General features: G+C 40.3%; 1 protein-coding gene across 1 annotated transcript in view; it reads left to right on the top strand.

The window, feature by feature from the left end:
• The first annotated feature begins 212 nt into the window (after positions 1 to 212).
• Positions 213 to 13320, top strand: part of LOC124149480 (kynureninase-like) — a 53134-nt gene continuing 40026 nt past the window's right edge. Inside the window, exon 1 of the mRNA XM_046521094.2 lies at positions 213 to 430. The gene's annotated coding sequence lies outside the window, so the exon portion shown is untranslated. The remainder of the gene's footprint in view (positions 431 to 13320) is intronic.

The following is a 13320-nucleotide window of genomic DNA, read 5'->3' as shown; positions in this document are numbered from 1 at the left end:
TTATAAATCTGACCGCTTTTATTTAAATAGTCACATATTAATTGCTTTATTTATGATAGTTGATTTATGTGCTCTAGATTTTTTGTATCAAAGAATCTCAATCCTAACGCGCATTCTGAGTGGTTTGTCACATTTTCCAACATAATATTGATCGATATGTGGGCGAGTCTTCTTACGGAAAAGGGCGAGTGGTGACGACTGTACCTTTAAGACAGAGCCCATGACCCACATTGTCCACGCTTGTTGTGTAGAAGGACTGCGCGAGTAGCTCGTTTCTCTTTAGTCATCTAGCATAGGAGCCGTAGATGACATACAGCACAGGTGTTGCATCCTACCACAGTGAGACTTGACTCATACCAGAGAAGAACACCCAAAACACCCAAGATCACTTCAACACTAATTTGATTGGGGTTTTTTCAACCCTACTGACGTGAGTATTACTGTTCTATATATGATAATATTAATGTTGTATATTTGCTCTATCATGCTGTGTATTTATTTGATATCAATATAATAATTATCGATCGTGGTGCATATATGTATAATAGAACAATCGTGATATGTTTGCGCGTGGAGGCTCCCGACTGTTAATCACGCTGATGTCGTGTTACGGGCATGGTTGATGTCCTTTAACGGGCATGACGTGTTAAGTAGATAACAATGCCTTGCATGTGCCGACCTGACATATAGTGGCGTTCGTTTTTTTAAACGTGTTGCATATTACAATTTAAATAACGGCATTAATCACGACACAATCCTTTACACAAATCGTCCGATCTTGTCCTGGTGACTGTACATTCTCAATACAGTAAACTACGTTTACTAACGAGCACGCTTATAACGATTGGGGTTATTGTTTCATTACCATAATAAAACTCGTAGGGCATGACCTAATTCGTGGACAGTGGGCTGACCTAACCCAGCACGGAATGTCAGTTACAACCAACAGATCTTCACCCTGTTAGGTCAACTCTGCCAGGGAAAGTCTCAAAATTTTATATTAGCAGTAGTATTAAAGAGACTATATCGATGTATCAGAAATGACACACTGTTAGTATATCATAACGCTTATTGAATTAATATTATACCAAACCAAACAAAATAACTTTACGTTCGTTTACCAGCCTAAGGTATATATGTCGTTTACCATTTCACAGAGAAATTTCAACATTGCAATTATCGCGTCTCCCCTAACAATACCATACACGTGGGTCAGACGGGATTTACTGTCTCCTAAATAACAACATACACACAAGATAGACAAGATGCGAAGGTTGGCGTGGAAGAAATGCTACGATTCTTGTGTCTTCTAAACAATAGCAAAAGGTAAATGGAATAAATGCTACGATTGCTGTGTCTTCTATGCTATAGCATACAGTAAATGGAATAAATGCTACGTTGTCGTGTCTTCTATAGTATAGCATACAGTAAATGGAATAAATGCTACGATTTTTGTGTCGTCTATCCTTTAGCATACGATAAATGGAATAAATGCTACGATTGCTGTGTCTTCTATGCTTAATCATACAGTAAATGGAATAAATGCTACGATTGCTGTGTCTTCTATGCAATAGCATACGATAAATGGAATAAATGCTACGATTGCTGTGTCTTTTATGCAATAGCATACGATAAATGGAATAAATGCTATGATTGCTGTGTCTTCTATGCTAAAGCATACAGTAAATGGAATAAATGCTACGATTGTTGTGTCTTCTATGCTAAAGCATATAGTAAATGGAATAAATGCTACGTTGTCATGTCTTCTATGCTATAGCATGCGATAAATTGAATAAATGCTACGATTGCTGTCTTCTATGCTATAGCGTACAGTAAATGGAATAAATGCTACGATTGTCGTGTCTTCTATGCTTTAGCATACAGTAGATGGAATAAATGCTACGATTGTCGTGTCTTCTATGCTTTAGCATACAGTAGATGGAATAAATGCTACGATTGTCGAGTCTTCTATGCTTTAGCATACAGTAGATGGAATAAATGCTACGATTGTTGTGTCTCCTTAACTACAGTATACAATAAATGGAATAAATGCTACGATAGTTGTATGATGGTTTGACACTTTCGTATTCAAACCGTCACAATATATAGAATTAGCCTTGGGGAATTAGCTCGGGATCGGGCACCACCTTCAAAGAAACCAAACAAAGTGTCTATGGCCAACTCCTTTATTGGGAATTTCTCGACAGTCTGTTTACATTTTTTTACATATTAAGTACAAAATCATACAGAACATTTACAGTTTTCACAAAAAAGCAGTTATCACAACAGTGTGTGATATTAAACAATGATTATACATAAGAGTGTAAGTTTCATGATAAACAAACGTACCGTGAGCTAAGTGATAAAACAACCAATTACAAATAACAATATAAAAGTCAGTCTACAAAGATACCTATAAAGAAAAATTACATAATCTTATGTGACATTTATTTTCAGCCACTCCTAATTATGATTACGCCTTGTGAAATGGCACTGCCAGAAGGTATATCTCATTTATGCATAAACCTAGTTAAACCCAATATCGGTATCAAATGGATGAAGATTTAAATATAAATAACAACATGTGTTGGCTGTAACTTCTGAGCATTTGTTTTATGCTGGTATATGTTATAGGCCATATCTATAATTTATCTAAACTACCGCAGCAAACAAACTATATCAGATAGCATCCACATACAACCGGCCCATTAACAAATGTCCATTCCCATAACTGAATGGTATAATATATGGATATATGTAATTTTAGACATTGCTCGTAATGTCTACATGTTTCCTGCAGCTGTGTTACAAATGCGTTATGTTCAGACCTATGTACCTACAAGAGAGTTACCTATCTTATTTGTACATCGCTAACAGATTAACTAAATGATTACATGAATATTATTACTGGTTTTAGCTCTGGCTTAGTTGTGCTATTAGCATAAATATGTGGGATGCAAATACATCATATATTAGCTATAGTAATTAACGTTTACATCAACTAACTCTTATAAACAATTTTTAAAGCAGTCTGGATTCTGTTTATGAACAAGTAATACATGCAATGTATGGTTCATGATAGAATCCTTACATTAAAAGATAATGTACATACCTCGTGTGATATAAAAAGTCTGATCAAAGTGAGTTCGTCTGCATTTACACGACGTTTTCACATATAAAAATTAACTGAATCACACTAAAATTTTAACATGCAGATAAAATACACAGCTTGCTACCACGACACCCGATTGTTCACACCTTATTTCTGACTCGGAACATGTTTGATATTCAATATGTTATACCGTGGAGTGAATACTTAAACGATAGTTTTGTCTAAGTTTTGTAACGTACATTTGACAGATAATTCCGTTAAATAGATACAACCCACTTGATATATTTGCCCTTATACATGATCAATCACATAAGATTAAATACCTTTACAGCTGATAATATTGCTCCATATACGATACAAATTATAACACAATTTAACTTATAAATTTAGAGAAATAGTAAAGTGATCATGACTTACCTTCAAAGAAACCAAACAAAGTGTCTATGGCCAGCTCCTTTATTGGGGATTTCTCAACAGTGAGGTACCCCCGGGGCTAGCCAGTATATATACTCTAGACACCTTGAATGGTCACGAATTTACTGCATGTTCAATTATCAGCTTGATAAGAAAATTTGAGTTCGTGTGCCGAGAATAGGAATTAAGTCTTTCCTAAGAAGTTTGACCAAGTGATGTCCACATAAGTTGAATAACAATTGATGAGTAGTCCGAAAATATTGATATGAGTTGGACGTATCAGCAAACGTGTGCCAAGCGGTCCTTGCGATAGAGGCTGAGACATGTACAGATAGATCATACTGACCATGCTCAAAGGATTTTATACCATTTTCTAGATAGCGGCGACCTTCACACGTGAGACTGACTAAATGCAACACTTTACGTTTACCTTAATCAAACTCAATAAAGACTATTACCACAGTTAACTTTTATATGAATATTGAGGAAAAATGACAAATTTTACACCTATGACAATACCCCTGGGCGTCATGGAGCTTTTGTTCTCAAAAGCTAAAAGATTGAGAACGTACAAAATATGAGAATCAATCAAATAAACAAAACACTATCAAAACATATCAATCGTGAAATATGAATACCAAGCTGAAACAAATGATACATGATGCAATGCACAAATATTGCTGCCCACACACTAAAATGATTGCACTGAAGTAGGTGGTTCAAGAATTGTATACAAGTTATTATGGACAAGTAGGTGGTAGGCACTGAAAGGTTGCTTGAACATCCTTCGGAGTTGACGAGCATTGAAGTACGAAATCCTAATGGTATTGGGAATAGTGACGGAGGTTTTAGTAAGCTGGTTAGTTACAATGAAGCCTGGCCAGTCAACACAGAGTGTGAGGAAGAAGTAACCAGCAATGCGGAGGTTTTCCACGGTTGAGGGTGATTGAATATCCCAGTATGAAGGACAGTGTGTCAGATATGACTGGGATTGCCACACATTCAGAACCTGATGTGAGTTCAAGAACTAGACCATTCCAAGGACCTGAACGCTGTTGATAGAGAAGAAGAAGAAGGGTGGAAGCAATAGCTAGGGTTATAAGGCCTAGGAGAATAGAAACATGGTAGTCAGCAAGGTCAGTAAGGACAAAGCTAGCTGTACCTGAACTAGGTAGAGTGTGATAATTATAATTAAGAGCAGGAGGTAACACAGCTTTAACAGGGCCAATGCAGGTTACAAGCGTAGGTGCTGCTGAGAGTGTGCGGATATTGAAGAACATCCAACGAACCAGTATAACGGCGACACTTGAGACAGCAGCAGCTGTGACAGCAATAACAGAACTAGTGTCAAGCCAGGAAGTTTGAATGGGAATTTGGCCATCTACGAGGTGTTCTGCAATTGTTTTGAAAATAGTTTCATCTGTCTTTGCACTTTCTGCAATGAGCTTCAAACTAAGATGAGCTTTATTGTCATCAGCCAAAATAGTTGAATATCCATGTGAATATATCTTAAAATTTGGAATGGTAAAGTTGACATTTGTCTTAAAATTGGTATCTCCAGCAATGGTAGAGAGGACAGATGAATCAAAGAAATGCTGAAGCAGAGCAAGGTTGACAAGATACAGGTGGGTGATGTGCTGGGTAGTGTTATCACAGGAACCAAAAGATGCTTGATAGAAGAATTCTTCAGTTGACAGTGAACAGTTACAAGGAGTGACGATCACACAAAATGTACAACCAGGAATTGTACAATGACTATTAGGGCAGTGAAGTTTCAGAAAGGGAATGCGATAGACAAGAACATGAGAGGAATGATCTGGGGAGGTTGAGGCTTAGTTCACAGAGCGTTTTAACTGTGATTTTTTCATTTTGGAATAATGCCAGAGGACAGGAAGGTTTAGTAAACGATTGTAGAGCTATATGAAAAGGACAGTGCAGGATATTTTCATCCCCATTGCATGAAGCTAAGGGGGAACTATCAAAGTTTCAGGAGAAAGTGCAAGATAATCGGGCATATCCAAAAGTTGAGATGTATGAGGAGATGTACCATTGATGGAAAGAGGCAGGGAGATAATTTTATACAATTGGAGGGAGTGAATGATAGAGGAAATTGAAAACTTTATTTGGAAATACAAACGAAGGATTTTGCACGAGCATATAAGAATTTGGCATTGGAGTAGTAGAAGGCAGGCATTGTTTGCAAAAGCCTAAAGCTTGGATATTTTTTAGAGAGAAGGGTACTAAGGTGATGAATTGTTTGTTGCAAGATTTGTGGAGGAATACGAGGGGTGATAATTCATTCTTGGCGAGATCAAGAATACCTAAATTAAGTTCCTCCAGTTGGTGTTCAACAATATATGCTTTCCGTATCTGATCTATCAAGAGAGAAGCTAATGTAGCAAATGTGGATTGAATGGATTTAACACTCTGCTCCATAGCATGGGCTGTTAAACGGATGGCATCATGATTTTCTTTTACACGTTTGATAGCATTTTTAAAATCTGGTATCAACTAGCTTTATAAAGGAGGACAAATGTTCTGAGTGCAGTTGTAGAGAATGTGCAACATTCACATCCTGTTTGGTGAGGGCATTAATATGTTGGGCTAGAATATTGACATCATTTGTTGTGGCTGTTCCTAACAAAGTTTTTGATAAGGAACCAACAAAACTTAGGACAGCCCGCTTTGTACGGGTTGATGAAGGAGTTTTAGATTCAGGAATCAATTGCATTATTTGTTGTTGCGTTTCATTTAGTTGGAAACACATTTCGTTTTAATAACATTCAAATGCACTTGCCATGGTTACCAGAGGGAAATACCCAAAAAGAATAAGGAGACTTAGAACTAATAAAATACTTGAAGTGCTTCTGCCCATGCCTGCGTCTATGCCCAGACATTGTCTTGTGCTTATGATACTGTTCAGTGAGATCTTGGCTTAGATTGGAAGTCAGTTCCCATGTGATGCCAGAATACCCTTTCCATTTGATTTGGTAGTGTTTGATATTGTTGATCCTTTTGCATCGAATAATGCAATCTGCAGGGAAGGTTTGCCTGTCATTTGTGTCTGCATTGTGTCTCTGAGACTGGATAGGTGTATCAGATGGAGGAGTGGAGGTGGGTGATATATTGTCTTGATCAATGATATTTGACTGTGAGATCATGTGGAGGGTCTGTGGTGACATGAGGCTCTGGGGAGGAGCACCTAGACTCATGATCAGCTTCAGGGCATTGTGCATTGGGTTGCATGTCAGCATTTTCAGCACGCTCAGTGTATGTTTTCAATCTGTCAGTATGTATCAAGGACTTGTGGACTTTGCCAGTGTGAGAATGCTGAAGTTTGGACCAAGTGCAGTGATAGTGTAAGGACCAAAACATTTGAGGGACAACTTGGGAGAAAGACCTTTTTTCACTGTAGGATCTGTCATCAATACTCTGTCACCATCTGAGAAGGACGGAGGCTTGGCTTTGAGATACTGTCGGTCTATATTTAGTTCCTGACTGATTTGCATATTATCCTTTGGAATCAATTTGGCTACCTTAAGATTTTCCAACAGGGTGCGGAGATGGCTTTCAGCAGTTTTACCTATGGTGGGTTTTGGAAGTAAGGCAGTGTCAACAGGAAAATGAATTTCCTTACCTAAGAGAAGATAGTGAGGAGAATAGCCAGTTGAGTGGCATGGTGTTGAACGCATAGCCATCATGACACAGGGAATGAGTTCTGCCCAATTGGATTGGTCAGCCTTTACGTAGGCTCTGAGAGCTTGCTCGATGGTGCTGTTGTGGCGCTCACACATACCATTGGTGCGGGGATGGTAGCTTGATGCAAAATGGTGCTTGATGTCAAGCAGCTCACAAAGTGTGTTTACAAGCTTTGAAGTGAACTGACGACCTCTGTCAGAAAGAAGGGTACACGGGACACCATAACGAGTAATAACTTCATTGAAGAGAATTTGGGCAACCTCATAAGCATCTTGAGAACGCATTGGAAAACCTTCAGTCCAACGAGTGAAAGAGTCAACTACAAGCAAAACATACCTGTAGCCATCTTTAGTTTCAGGTAAGGGACCTAAAATGTCAATATGCATACGGGAGAAGGTGTCCTCAATTGGCATAGGAACCATAGGAGCAGGTTTGGCATTTGTCTGACGTTTTGATCTTTGACAGATATCACAAGACTTGATGTAGTTTTCAATGTCCTGATACATGCCAGGCCAATAGTACTTAGCAAGAAGAGCCTGTCTAATTGAATCTCTACCACGATGGCAGCCACCTACTTTGGAATCGTGATAGGAATAGAGGAGATCTTTGCGTAGAATCAAGGGAACAAAATCTGTCTGATAGAAGGAGGGTGCATATTTTGTTGCATCTGTATTTTGCCTGGTGAAAGTGATGCAGAATACCATCCAACATTTCAAACTCTTGTGCATGGCCTCGAGGACCTTTGACCTGAGAGTCTGTGTAACTGTTTGGAATTTCACTTTTCTGAAGATAGTCAATGATTGGCCTGAGGTCAGGGGATGTGATGTGACCCCTGTGTACTGTGAGGGGACGGAGCTTGATTGACCTGACATGACCAAAGGTCTGGGACAGGAGTATCGGAGAGAACTGATACACTGGATGGGTCGACTTCTGAGGCAGTGGCAAGTACTTTTGGGTTTTTTCGATGTACTGGTGAATCATTGGGATTTAATAATCTCATGTATACCGCTTTCTTGGAATTGGTTACAAGGCATCTAGCACCTTGAAGTTTGGTTTTGGACAGTTCTGCTACTGGCTCAAGTAGGAGAATGGAGCCTGGACAGGACAGGGACATCTACTTGACAACGAGAGGGGATTGTAACTGACTTCCTGCACCTAGCATATCCTGCACTGATTTCCACAATAGCTACTGAAAGAAGACCTTCATGGATATACAGACATTTGCAGGCAAGGCAAGACAAACTGTAGCCTTGTTCGAGTCCAGAAAGTCCATGCCTAAGATAAGGGAGTGATGGAGGGAAGAGAAGACATGGAAGGTTTGCGACAGACAGATATAGCCAATATTGACATCTAATGATATGCTACCTAGCACTTTGTGAATTTCGCCACCTACTCCTACAATTTCTGTTTAATGGGATTCTGACAAAAAAAAATCCCATGTAGCCTACTTTATGAAGGAAGCGCATGCTCACACAGCTGACTGAAGCACCCGTGCTGTTGTCTTCACTTGCTGCACCTTTACAAGGACTGTGTTCTTGAATAAGGGAGTCGCAAGTGAGACCAATGGTTTCTGGTGCCTGACCTCAGTGAATTGAGAATCAGGCGCGAGTCCCTATTGCCTAGGAGCTCTTTTCTGTGAATTATGAGCTGTCTTGCAAACATTGTAATGATGTCCTACCCTGTTAAAGTATGAGCAAATTGTTTGAAAGTGTGGGCATGCAGAACGATTTGAGCAATACATACCACATCCAAGACATCTTTGCTGGAGGAATGAAGGGGGTGTGAAGCGGGGTCGTTGCTGATGCTGTTCATACTGGATGTAGTGACGATGTTGTTGGGCCTGGTGGAATGGAGGTGGCAGTTGATTAGACAGCTGTGGTCATTGCCGTTGACAGGACTCATGTGGCTGATATATCAGTTGCTGTTGATATGAGGCCTGGGGAGCTGGAGCTGGAGTCTTCGAGATAAGGGGGGCAACCAGACTGTAGAGGTGGTCAACTTTTGCCATCATGTTGACCTCTGATAACTGCACTTACAAGTGATTTCTGGGCCAGCTCTGCCTGGTGACGGACCTCCTGTAGATTGGTGGGCTCTTTGTTATATACCCACTGACAGATGTTGGGTCGAAGGCCAATACACCTACAGCCACAATGACAGATGCCGGCAGCTTCAGGTGGATGGTTGCTGTCTCGACCCGGGTGTTGATGGATTCCTCCTGTTCCTGGGCCAACTGTAACAAACTGACATCAAAGGCTGATGATTTCATAAATCTTTTGGTGAAGGCTTCTTTCACCTTAGTCATATCTAGCCTGTCGCCCTCAGGGAGATTTTTATACCACAGCTTGACTGCACCTTCAAGGTAAAATGGCATGAGTCGACACTTCTCATCATTATAAGAGAAGAAATTGGAAAAGTTAACAAAGTCATCCGACCGCGTTTGAGCATTCTCAGTTCCTGAGAACTGTGGCAGTTTGATGTGCGGCATGGGTGTAGACATCTGGCTCATGGAGGGTATTGATGACGATGTTGATGTAGATGGAGATGTAGACGAGAAGGCTGCTGTTGTGGATGTTTTTGATGTGGTTGTAGCAAGTGACACAACGATCGGCGTTAATGGTGCCTGTGAGACTGGAGCTTGATGAAGCAAACTGGTCAGGAGGGCCCTTGGCTCAGGCCTGCGCAACTACTCTCGGTGGTTTAAAGGGGTGTATCCGGTCATCTAGAAGTCTCCTTAAATATAGGATACATTAAAACAAAGATACGTGAACTTTAATGACAGTTGGATGGACGCAATAATTTTGCTAACACTCCAATAGTTTGAGTATGGGTACTAAATCGTCACATAGTTTTCCTTGAAAGGTTCCCCTCCCATAGTTAAACAAGAGCGGTCGGCCTCCCATAGTAAAGCATAGTATAGTAAATATCACTTGAAGATTAGTTTGGGACATTAACTTGATCGAACTTTGTTTTAAGTAGGAGAAAGTCCTCAATACCGCGATTATTTTCGGCCTCGAACAAGCTTCAAGTGCGAAAATAATTGCGAGATTTCGGACATTCTCCAATACATAAATGGAATAAATGCTACGATTGCTGTGTCTTTTATACTATAGCATACGATAAATGGAATAAATGCTACGATTGTTGTCTCCTTCAGTATAGTATACAGTAAATGGAATAAATGCTACGATTGTTGTACCGTCTATGCTACAGCATACGGTAATTGGAATAAATGCTACGATTCTCGTGTCTTCTATGCTATAGCATGCAGTAAGTGGAATAAATGCTACGATTGTTGTACCGTCTATGCTGCAGCATACGGTAATTTGAATAAATGCTACGATTGTCGTGTCTTCTATGCTTAGCATACAGTTAGTGGAATAAATGCTACGATTAATGTACTTTCTATGCTACAGTATACGGTAACTGGAATAAATGCAAGGATTGCCGTGTCTTCTATAGTTCAGGATGCGGTAAATGGAGCATATGCCTATACGACATAGAGCTTAAAGGAAGGACACGCTAAGATTGGCGTTAATACTATACTACGAGATAGTCTAAGGGAGGACATGCTAAGACGGGCGTGCCGCCTGTGCTACATAGATAATAACTGGATTGTTTCCAGACCGAATTGAAATAGCTGGAATACGAGTGCGGCGTCAACATATGGTCCGAAACCACGAGCATGGCTTTGGTGCTGACAATCATATTAAACACATCTGAGCTTCAACGATGACAGCTTGAATTGTCTTTTCTGCATGTCCCTTAGCACTTGAGTGGGTGAGTGAGTTGGGTTTAACGCAACTTTGAACAGTATTCCAGTTACATCAGCTTGATGTGGGAGGAAAGCCCGAAGGTCAGGTCTGACAACTTTGGTGAAACCCAAAGCAATTCATAACATGTCCTGGGTTTTAGCGGGCAATATTTAAATGTCTACATTGAAGGAATGCAAAGGCATTCATGTTGTAATGCGCGCTGGTAGAACCACTATTTCACATAAGTGTTAGTGTCGCAACAGTTAATGCATAAGTAGCAATGCAACTAATAGTCAACACTACCCATTAAAGGTACAAACTCTGAAATATTCCGTGGCCGGTTATTTATTCAAAATTAAAAAAATAGTAAAGCAATCCAATAAAATAGATATATTATGAACCCGTGCCGAGATGGAAGGCCAGTCCTCTATTGGTCCAGACAGTCGTTCACATCAGAGTGAGTGAGTGAGTGAGTAGGGTTTAACGCCGCTTTTAACAGTATTCCAGTCATATCACGCCGTGTCAGCTTAATGTGGGAGGAAAGCCCGAAGTGATGCAGGTCTCACACGTTTACCACTTCGGTGAAACCCACGAGCACGGGTATGGTGCTGACAAACCTAGAAACATAATCGGGGCGAACCGGGATTCGAACCCACAATCATAGGTTTCTGGCGTGCCTAAGGGACGCAACTCTGCACAGCGAATCGCGGCGCCTTAGACGACTGGGCCACCCTTGCTCCCCGCTCACATCAGATGCAGTGGCCCAATCTCCTTTATGGCTTAACCTAATGTGTTTTACGTACTTGTAATATCAATCAATGGAGACGTTAAGGTAATATCCGTATGTGTATCTGAGATCTGTCTGTGTTTCTGTCGTGCGTCAGTCTGTGTAACTACTAGTCCGTCTCTGTCTGTCTGTTTATCCATCATGTGTATGTTTATCTACACATGTATCTGTCGTTTCTCTTCATGTCATGTCTGTGCGGGAAAGTACCAAAATTGTCCGACCCGTGAAGATCCGAGATAGAATAGTTCTTCAGCAACCCATGCTTGCCGTAAAATGCGACTATGCTTGTCGTAAAAGTCGACTAACGGGATCGGGTGGTCAGGCTCGCTGACTTGGTTGATGCATGTCATCGATCCCAATTGCGTGGATCGATGCTCATGATATCAATCACTGGATTGTCTGGTTCAGACTCGATTATTTACAGACCGCCGTCATACAGCGGGAACATTGCTGAGTGCGGCGTTAAACAACAAACCAACCAACCTTAAAGTATGGTAATTTTAATGTGCCATATTGCAGGCTTTTGTGTATGTATGTATTCCCATCAGTTCTTACTTGATTAATCGCCTCAAATTCAGGAAAAGTTCTCATATATTTATGTTCGTTATAATTCCCGATCACCATCTTGGTCATCGTTTACAGATTACGTTATATATGTGTTTGTCTGTCGTGTGGCTGATGGTTGAATTTGTGGCTGGAAACATACATAAACTAGTTATTACCCTAGGTTTGCCAAGTTCATATGTTAAACGTTCAAAGATGAGCAAAATATCCGCCCTACAATACGCAATTTGTATTCAAATATGGTGAGTGAGTGAGTGAGTGAGTGAGTGAGTGAGTGAGTGAGCGAGCATGGTTTTACGCCGCTTTTAGCAATATTTCAGCAATATCACGGCGGGGAACAACAAAATTGGGCTTCACACATTGTACCAATGTCGGGAATCGAACCCGGGTCTTCGGCGTGACGAGCGAACGCTTTAACAAGGCTACCCGACCGCCCCTTTCAAATGTGGTTAACGTGTTGTCCAGGTCATATGTGTTGGTATAAAACAAGGAATTTGTTTGTAATACGTACTCGAGGAATGCAAGTAACGCCTTGGTTGCAAACAATCTACCTTAATATTGACTCATTTGGCTAACTCTACAACTTTACCTGTGTGTTCATGCGCTGTTTTAGCCTCGGATGTGTCTTCAGATATCAATATCGTTATCGTACTTGACCTGTGCATCACATAGAAAGTTGGGGCTGTATTTACCTGACAACATTAATCTTCCCCAGGACACAAATAGAAAGAAGTAATTTAACCTACTTTACGATAAAGGAAAAATATTGTTAGATTGAATTTAGTGTATTATGGATGCCGACTAATCTCTCTTGATCCGTTAAATAAATTACCCTCGTCTAGAAAAATGCCACGACGACAATAGTTTTTACAGCATACATCTTTGTGTAGTTGGCAACCGCATGAAATCTGTCGTAACATTAGGACTGTACATTAGCCAAATCGGTACAAATTCTTCTTACCGAAACATGTGTAAGGGCTTGCTAAAGGCTG

This window comes from Haliotis rufescens, unplaced genomic scaffold (genome assembly GCF_023055435.1).
Source record: "Haliotis rufescens isolate VD_foot unplaced genomic scaffold, xgHalRufe1.0.p SCAF_1, whole genome shotgun sequence".
Taxonomy (NCBI): Eukaryota; Metazoa; Mollusca; class Gastropoda; order Lepetellida; family Haliotidae; genus Haliotis; species Haliotis rufescens.
Note: the sequence above shows the minus strand (reverse complement) of the source record. Positions and strands in the feature narration are given on the sequence as shown.